We start from the raw sequence: 9,811 nt of genomic DNA on the forward strand, positions 1-9,811 counted from the left end.
GTGTTATTTCATAACTCTGGATCTCTTCTTTTTGAGCAAAGCCAGGAACTTCTCACCAACCCCTCATCTTCAGTCCATTCTGGACACATCGCAGGTCTTGGCATCATGACATCACTCAGGGGGAAGTTTGTTCCCCTTTCAGTGACACACGGCTCCCGGCGCATGCACGGTCCATGAAATGAGTGGTGCTTGAGGTACAAAAGGTTGGGAACCACTGCACTAACGTAGTGCACTGATTGATAAAAAGATTGAAAACTAATATTGCTGATCTCACCAAGAATGATGTAAAGTTTCTGTGTTGTGCACTGCCTGAGCTACAATATTATCAGGTACATTCTAACTTGCTATTTCTGAGCTCTTACCGCTGTGGTATGAAGAATGGCAGCGGGGAGGACTCTGTAGTCCTGTCCTAGGATGACAATGGTTTCTCCATGGTTACAGGCAGTATGTTACTGGCAGCACTGCAGGGATGTAACTGCACAAGATGGGGCTCCCTTCATGGCCAGGAGACCCAGGGCTAGCATTTTTGAGGGGCAAACTGGGAAAATGTCCTGATCTTCCTAAGGCCCCAACGAACTCACCTTCCTACTACCTCTGCTGTAGTATTTGCAGCATTCAGAATAATAAAAATACAGCACCAGCCTGCACCCACCTCCACCCTCTCTCCACGCCCACAGTTACAGTCTCCTCCTACCTTCCTCTCACAGCACCAGGTTTCACCCACCTTCCCTGTACTGGGCCAGGTTCCTTCCATGTTCCTCTCACAGAACAAGTCTTTGCACACCTGCCTATCACAACATTAGGCTCCACCCACCACCTAACACAATTCCCAGGGACAGGCTCCACCCATAATCATACTCCGCCCCCCGCTCACAGCTAAAGGCTCTGTCCGCAGACTTCCCACAAAAACAGGGCCCGCCCATTTTTACAAACATATTCGGCCTTCTCCTGGCACAACAATGGGCCCCGCCCGCATCATATCCCACAGTAACAGGCTCCATTTGCCTTCAGTACCAGACTCCTCCCCACAACAACAAACCATGCCCATCTCTCTCTTTTTAAAAGGGCAAAGAAGCCAGAAGCTGCAGCACAGGAGAACCCCTCTACTATGACTGTAAGTCTGCTGGGAGGGAGCTGGCTTGTCATTGTAAATATAGATCAGATATATTTGTGCAAATGTTTATGTGTATAGTGCTGTGTGTATGTTTTTGTGTATATTGCAGTGCTGTGTTTATGTTTATGTGTATAGTGCAGTGCTGTGTGTATGTTTATGGGTATAGTGCAGTGCTGTGTGTATATTTATATGTATAGTGCAGTGCTGTGTTTATGTTTATATCTGTTTTGCACAAACTTTTTGACCTGTACTTGATGATGCATAGGCTATTGATACACGCCAACACGCCTAAACCACACAAGTACCTTTATTTTAATGTAGCACATCATGTGTGTTGTGGTGCATTGTAGTGCAGAAATGTTGCTCACTGCTGTAACTGAAGTAGTGCATTGGTGCCATGCAGAATGGAACGCAGTGTGCGTGGCATCTACACAGGGGGGGAAGACAACGTTAAGGGAAGTAAAATGCTTTTAATCCACTGCTGTATTGCTCTGCATGAAGAAAGAGCACCTGATGGTGGCTGGTATGAATTTAGACTTGACAGAAAAGGTGCCTGATTTTTCTCTCTTTCCTTCTATTAGTGTGCTCGTCCTCATATAAACTGATTGGCTTTGTGTGTTGCCTCTTCCCCTCCCATTCTAAGCTCTCCTGCACATGTTAAAATCTCAAATGGCGCGCTGCCTAACCAAGTGCTTATGGTGCCACCTCATAGTGAGGGCGCATATTGCACCATTTTTTTGTACACCCACTGTTGCCTGAATACTGTATGAGCAGGACCACCCCATAGCTTCCCACCATCTAGAGGCACAGTTCACAAACATGCAATATTAAATGTGCAATATTTCCACACAGGATATATTTAAGGATTCATATAATATTTTAAGAATTCATGGGGAATGTAATTTCCTATTGCAGTGCATGGGAAATGGAAGTCAGCTGAGGTTTAATTAGCATTTGTTATCACACTGTCATGAACAACGTGAAATTTTCCAGGATAGAAAAATATTTATATAATAAATCCTGCGCACAGCCCTGCAAGAGTACAGTGCTCATTTTGTCTAGGGGTAGATAGTTTAGGTTCCTTTGATCTTACAGCGGTCAACACTTTCCTCCGCTTTACTTTATGGCAGCTTCTTTATAAACCACACTGTGCTGCCATTCTGCCAGCTGATGGCGCCCCCCTATATGCCAGTCTGTTAGCCCTTCAATGTATCGGATGATGCTCAGGCCTCGCTCACAATCTGGAGTGCCAAACAGTGCAGGAGAGTGCTGCAGGAGCAAGTGATCAGGTAAGTGTTACTTCTAACCTATCTACCTCTAGACAAAATGACCACTTAACCCCTGCAGAGGGGAGGAGGTCCACTGCAAGGATAACAATTAATTTCACCTAGAGCTCAGTTAGAAATTTGAATGAACTAGAATTATTAGAACTAAAGTTTGAGTTTGGAATGTAAAAACCTTTGTTGGTAACTATCAAAACTGCCGTTCATCTGGATCTATATGCAAACAGTTTTCTGTGGATTTGTGATACAACATAATTAAATTGTAATTTTATTAACTAACATTTCTATTTTCCCTGTGTCAATCCATCTCTTTTAGATCGAATCCAGTAAATACTAAGTCAGGAAATCCACTACGTTTACTATTTAGAAGAGGGTCTGCATGCTCCTGTCAGATGACTCTGACCAATGCACTCTGACTTAGTTTGGGTGAGAGAGAGCACAGCTAGCTCAGAGATGGGGCACTACTGGAACCCAAGAACACACAGCTACAATTTTACAGGATGAAATTTAGGGCCATGTAAAATGCTGGGATCATTAGTAGGGATTATTAAAGCCAGGGTAAAAATTAGTGTCTCTTATCTTTTTTTTTTTTTTTTTTTTTAAACAACCAATAGCCTATTTGGACAGAGCATTTGAAGATGTAAATTTTCCTGTTTGTGTCATCAACACAGTGAATTACCAATGATCCCGTTAAAAGGTCTGCCAGTAAGAAACCATATGTGAAGTTTTTAGCATGGATAATAATGAAATGATATTATCATTATTATTAGATAGTTCAGATGTGCTCTCCTCTGTACACTGTACACCTTATACATTGGATACAGGACAGAGAAGAGAAGCAGGCAAGTCTTATACCGAGGAAAGTGTGCAGGCATACTGGACATAGAAACACTTAATATATATATGATTGTGGAAATAACTTGCAATACTTGCACATCAAGATCAATGGAGAGATGAGGGGGGAGAAAAAAACTGAGGGCAAGTGAACACAGAGCTCAGGAGAAGAGAAAATAAAAGTGATGCCCGAGACAGAGAGAAGAGAAGGAATGGAGATACAGTGGTACCTGGGTATAACTCCGCTTTGGAATAAGTCCAACTTGGTATAAATCCTGTTTGGACACAAAAAATTTAGCTTGGTATACAACCTTTGTGCTGGAACTTGTATGGGTCAAAATGAGTCATAACACCGCGTGCTGCACATATTTACCTCTCTCGAGACAAAGCCACGACTGCCCACGAGTGTCAGTACGCCAGTTCCTACCATTCAGTGAACAACCCGCGCTATAACTCTCTGTGAATTACATAACATCTCCTCCTCCTCCCTTCTCAGCACCATCCTAGTAGGCACTCAACTCTTCTCAGCAAGGTAAATAGGGTTAAATTTTCATTTATTTCATCTAATTTCTTTTGTATTGATGTATTTTAGTATTAAGCAGTGTTTAAATTATTTTATACAGCCATATCAATGTATATTATGCCAGTAACAATAGGATTTTTTTTAATGGGAATGGATTAATCATTGTCCTTTTATTTCTTATGGGAAACATTCCTGTTAAGTCCAAGGTTCTGGAACGTATTAAGGACTTATACCAAGGTACCACTGTATATAGGGTTATAATAGGAAGAAAAAGAAAAAAAGAGAGGGAATGAGAGAGAAAGAGAGAGGGAGACTGACATTGGTAAGTGACTAGGCTGAAAAAAGAAATCACCTGGGCAGAAGAGTTCTGTAAAAGGGAGAGAATGAAATAGTAGAGAATAAAGAGTGAGATCTGAGAGGACAATGACTTGTAGAAGAGGAAACACAGAGAGATAAATACCAGCAATGAAAAAAGGGAGAGTAAAGGAGACAATAAGCAGAGATGTGGGTGGAAGGGGGTAGAGTGCTGTAAAAAGAGCAGAGGAATGGAGAAGAACCTTGACTGAGATGCATAGAGTCAGAGCTGTGAAAGGAGAGAGATGTAGCAATAACTGAGATACAGAGAATAACAGAGAATAAGACAAGAGTGAAATGAGAAGGGGGAGCACAAAGTGAAAAGAGACAGCTGTAGGCAGAGAGAGAGCTGAGGATGGAGAGAGGAGGAACAAATGATGAGACTGTCAGAGTCATTTTCTATTCAGCCAGAGCCACCAAATCAGGGCACAGTGTTCATCTCATTGGAGGAGCAGAGCATTCAACAGCAAGTAATCCTGTCATAGTGGGAGAAAATTGTAAATGCTCAGTTCACAGACAGCCTGCCCATTGCAGCTAATAGGACATACATCATTGCCAGCCATGCAGCAGCTGGGGGTGCTGGACAGCACTGCTTGAAGACTGCAGAGGTATCCTTTGCCCAGGACCTCTGCCACCCTACCTGGGCATTTGGAAGCTGCCTCCTCCTTTACCACCCCAGATGGATGAATTTCTTCTCAATGAGATACCAGCTTGACATACACACAGCACCCAGCACTGCCACTCCACACTGCCTGGCAGCACATTGAGTTGGCAGTGCCCAAATCAGAGGCGTGTCTCAGTTTTGCCAGCAGGGATGTGACAGATAGAAGCATCCATCAGCCAGGACAATGCCACCTCTCTGACGCCTCTACCCCACCAGTACCCATTTACTCCAAGACAAGATGGGAGCAGAAGGCACAGAGCCCTACTCTGCCCTGTGACTGGGCACCCCCTGCAACAACAGCACTGGGGACTCCTCCAAGTTGATGCCAACTCCTTCCAGGTAGGCTGCTATATCCCAGCTTGTTCTTGTTTCCTGCACAGTGCCAGGTCAGGTCTTTTCTGTGGAGCATACCCACACCTCTGGAGCTACTAGCTGGCAGACTGGCACCCTGTGTTGTGGGGCAGAGAAGGTGCAGCTGTAGCAGGCTGTCCTGGCAGTACCAGATGCTCTCTATCTCTGAGCAGCAGTGCAGAAATCCAGAGATCTTCTCCAGTCATTTGTCACTGCTGCTTTCTCACCCAAGGCAAACATTTCACTATTTAATTACAATCCCTCCTTAATGACAAACTGCATTTTGCAAGGCATTTAACACTTTCACTTGTCGGTCCTCAACTGGTGTAAAACCATCCCAGTGACTGGGTGGTGGGTGCTGGGTGCATTTCACTGAGGGCTGTTGATTTTCAAGCCTAGGTGATAAACAGGCTGCCAGAAAACAAATGAGATTGGGGTCATTTACTTAAGAGCGCACGTTAAATGGATTAATGCCACTTTTACACGACACACTACACATATTTCCAGGTCTGTTTTTTTTATTTGGGAAATTAATTTTAATCAAAAATGTTTATTCTACTCAAAATTAATCTGTGCAACAACATTCAGGAAGTCCCTGCTTGACCTTGTTTTTTGCCTGCTGCGTTTGGCTCGGATGTGTAACATTTAAATCTTGTGTTGCCAAATTTGTAAAAAAGATTTCTGTGCCCAAACCAGGAATGTACTGGAATCTGGAAACCATTGAAGCGTAACACTGGTGCGGTTAAACTTTGATGGAAGCAGTTGATCCTTGACCTGTGTGTATGGTATTTCTGGGGCAGTGACGCTAAACCTGATTCACGGCCCTGGAATTAGTTTGGGGCAATATAATGGCAGCCTTATTGCGCAGGTTTTACTTTGTGACAACGCACTTGTGTGGTTTGGTTCTGATGGAAGAAGTTGTTCCCCGACTCGTGTTAGCTCTGGGTCAACAATGCCAAACTTGTTTAACCAAACTTGTTATACTGGGCAGGTGTATCCTTTTCATTGGATCTTAATCATACAGGTGATTTGCTTTGTTACAAAGTCTTTAGGTCCATAACACAACTTGGTTTACCTGGCCTCAAATTAACCAGTGTGCTCTGGACATTTGCTGCAACAGCTTATTCCCGACTTGTTGCAGCAATGCATTCAATGGGCAGTATTGAGATTCTATAGAAAAGAAAATGATAATTGGCAGCAAATGATCCACCAGCCAGTCTGTCCTAATTACTAAATAAGCAAGACCTTGTGTACAGCAAGCAAAGCTTATAAAAATCCCCCCTTTTAGAAAAGTCACCTGCTAACATTATGTTGCTCCAAATCATTGACTACAATTAAAATGATTTATTATTAATATTATTATATATGCTATAGGTTAAATTTGGTGCATTTTCTAATTTGTTCGTTCATTTTAAATCACATGTACCTTGATCCCCCTTTACAACCCCCTACTCATTATTTTTTATTCCATATTCCACCCCCATCTTCTTTTCTCATTTCTCCCCCTCTCCCTGAATATTCCTTATCTACAACCAAACCTCCCTGACTCCCTGTAATCTTATTTCCTGTAAACTAACATTCAAAACATTTTCCCTGGTTGTGGCTTTATAAGGACAAACGAGGTTTAGCCCATGGCACAAAGAATCTATATTTCATCCAAACCCCTGACAATGAGAGGCGAGTAGGATAGAAGCGCGGAGGGGGGTCACCCTGAGCGATGGGGGGAGATCTGACACACATTAATGTGTAGACAATTACCTTAGAGGTTTTTGTTTTTTGTTTTTTCATCTCTTAATGAACAAGATGAAACGAGCTTCAATCCATGTCTTTCCCCCATGAATGATTCATAAATTGGGATTGGATCACTTTAATACCGCTGCACAGGAGCATTAAATGATCATCGCTTTATACGTAAGGGATTATTTTGTTTCCAACCATGGAAGACACCTCGAAAGTGGGTAAATTAAAGTATTAAGGAATTATTCTTCTCTGTCTTCCATCATTTTGGATTTAATGCTTTCCTTTGACATGGGTCAGATCTGAGCAGTTTTAAGAAAAGCTTAGCTAGAGCTGACAGCATCCCTACTTTAGAAATCAGGATTGGGTTGAGGTTTGGCAGGTGACTGGCTCATACCCGAAGATAGAAACTGAGAATAGTAGCCTGCATTGGATTCCAGTAAAGATGATGCATTTTAATATTTGTGAATTGCAGCTGTAAACTGGAGACGGCGCAGGATGGCTTTAATGAAAATATTAGACACCTTTCATCTATAACTGACCTACCCTACAGCAATGGGGGACTAGCTTGGAAAACCATTAAACAAATGCAATGAAATGTAAATAAAATTAAATGCTGGCATCCCCGGGATTGGGTCATTGCAGTCCTACAACTACAGGAACTACAAACCCCAACAAACATTGGCTTTAATGTAGTACCATTCCTAGTGGGACACAAGTGATGCCAGTCAGGCTTAGGATTCTGTAGAGGAAGAACAAGTCCAAGTATTTATTGCATCTCTAAATTTGTTTTTTTTTGATAAATATTTCTCTTAACTAAAATCTGACCCCAAGGTATAGAACAGGAATAGGGGATCTGCAGCAAAGTCCACCATGAGTCTTTTATACATGTCTTTTATACATGCAATTCTGTTTGTGTAAATGATACGTAGTCTGATGTTGGTATATTAGGATATTTATTGGATAGATAGATAGATAGATAGATAGATAGATAGAACCACTGCTCTTTCCTATTAAGACCTAGACTATCGTAGTATCAGCCTTGGGGATTGGAGAAGGAACTATTACTCTTATTCTACCTATCCCCCTCCTGTTTGGACCTAGACTATCATAATCACAAATATATAGACTATCACAATGTGTAAAGCAGCCTTAGGGATCGGACAAGGGACTACTACCCTCATTCTGATCTACCTGACCTCCTTCTGTCAGGACTTTGACTATTCTAATATGTTAATCAAACATAGGGTCCTAAAAAGGAACTAGAAGTCTAGGCAATCAAAGAGTTTCATATTTTTCCGGCTATATGTGTTTCCATCTTTGCTGAATAGGGTCATGCTTAAGAATCTTTACCAAACATTAGCTGGTGAGGAAGTAGAAGCCTCAGCATTCTTTTATTTTTTCTCAGCTAAAATGTAGTATTAAAAGCAGGGTTTTGGGGGTCTGTTGATGGATCACTACTCCCAGCATGCAGTATAGTGTTAGTTTTTATTATACTGATGGCTTGCTGCTTCACCAACTAGATTTAGATTTTCATAATGGGGGCTTATGGAACCTGCAATTCTCCAGCTGTTGATGAGTTCTAATTAGAATGCATTGCTTTTACTGTATTTATTTTTTTTTTTAACTCCGTGGCATCCTGGTAAATCTCAATGATAATAGGAATAGATATGTAAAAGCAAGGCTTAAAGGGCAGTGGAAGAACTACAAATCCCAGCATGTGCATTTCATCTATAATTGTGCTGCCCGTAGCAGGGAAACACACCAGACAATTGTTGATAAGTCTGGCCATACAGGTGAAATTATTTGTAAGAATCTGTATTTCTCCAATCCCATTCCAGTGCATTAGGTTTCAAGTTTATGTTTCAGTTGAATTGAACGTCTCACCGGGAATGAAATTATATTCTGAAAGCAAGTGTGACATTTTCGTCAACCAAAACAAACGACTTCTGTTAAAAATAGGATCTTGTTAATCTCTTATAAAACCCTCCTGTGCTATATTTTTTGCATATATAGGACACAAGACTGAAAATCTGCCCAGCGTATGTCCAGTCTAACATTTACAGGTTCTTTACCATGTTCACTGCACCAGTAACACACGTACATGATAAAAGCTTAGACTTTCCAATACTGCTACTGGTTGGAAAATGTTAGCCAGTCCTGGGGCGTTTTAGGATAATTGACATTGACTAAAATTTTCTCTGAATTCCGAGGAATTCAAATCCCAGGTGACTCGGGAAATGTTACAGCTGCGCCAATAGGCTTGGGGCTAGGGGGCTATATTTGTGCACGTGTCACCTTTGAACCGTGTCCGACACACCCATTCCTATAAAAACAACTAACCTGGATAGGAAGCATACATCACATAATCATAAACACAGTGTCCGGATATTTTTTAGTTTTACGTGGATTTTGAGTTTTGATTATTCTTGATGTACTTGTATGTTTTTGTGTGTGGGTAGAGTATATATATCTGTATATGTATATAAGTTTATAAAAATATACAGTACATCCAAAGGACGTACATACCAAGGTTAGAATTTACTCCTGTGCACACAATACCCTACAAGGTTGCTTATTACATTATAATAATACAATAAGCCTGCTAGACTATGGCCTGAATTATAAATAGTGGTTACTATATGTGGTAGCAGTTTTCAGTTTAATATTCTGGGGAAAACAAGACATACATTTTCCTAATAGAATTTTATGTCTGGTAACATCATCTATCTGTACTGGTACTATCCATTTATTATATATTTACTGTGTGTCCATTATTATATGTGTGTATCTATCTATCTATTGTCTATCTATCTATCTATCTATCTATCTATCTATCTATCTATCTATCTAACTGTTATATCTATCTATTATCTATCTATCTATTATCTATCTATCTATTATCTATCTATCTATCTATCTATCTATCTATCTATCTATCTATCTATCTA

The 9,811-nt window shown here is 41.1% G+C and overlaps 1 protein-coding gene across 3 annotated transcripts in view; it reads left to right on the plus strand.

Annotated features, from left to right (window-relative positions):
- Positions 1-3,618: 3,618 nt before the first annotated feature.
- Positions 3,619-9,811, plus strand: part of CHRM2 (cholinergic receptor muscarinic 2) — a 171,300-nt gene continuing 165,107 nt past the window's right edge. For 2 of the 3 annotated variants that reach the window (XR_011919325.1, XR_011919326.1), the window contains exon 1: positions 3,619-5,111. The gene's annotated coding sequence lies outside the window, so the exon portion shown is untranslated. The remainder of the gene's footprint in view (positions 5,112-9,811) is intronic. The other variant, XM_072400181.1, reaches the window with a different exon arrangement.

Source organism: Pyxicephalus adspersus, chromosome 2, assembly GCF_032062135.1.
Source record: "Pyxicephalus adspersus chromosome 2, UCB_Pads_2.0, whole genome shotgun sequence".
Classification (NCBI taxonomy): Eukaryota; Metazoa; Chordata; class Amphibia; order Anura; family Pyxicephalidae; genus Pyxicephalus; species Pyxicephalus adspersus.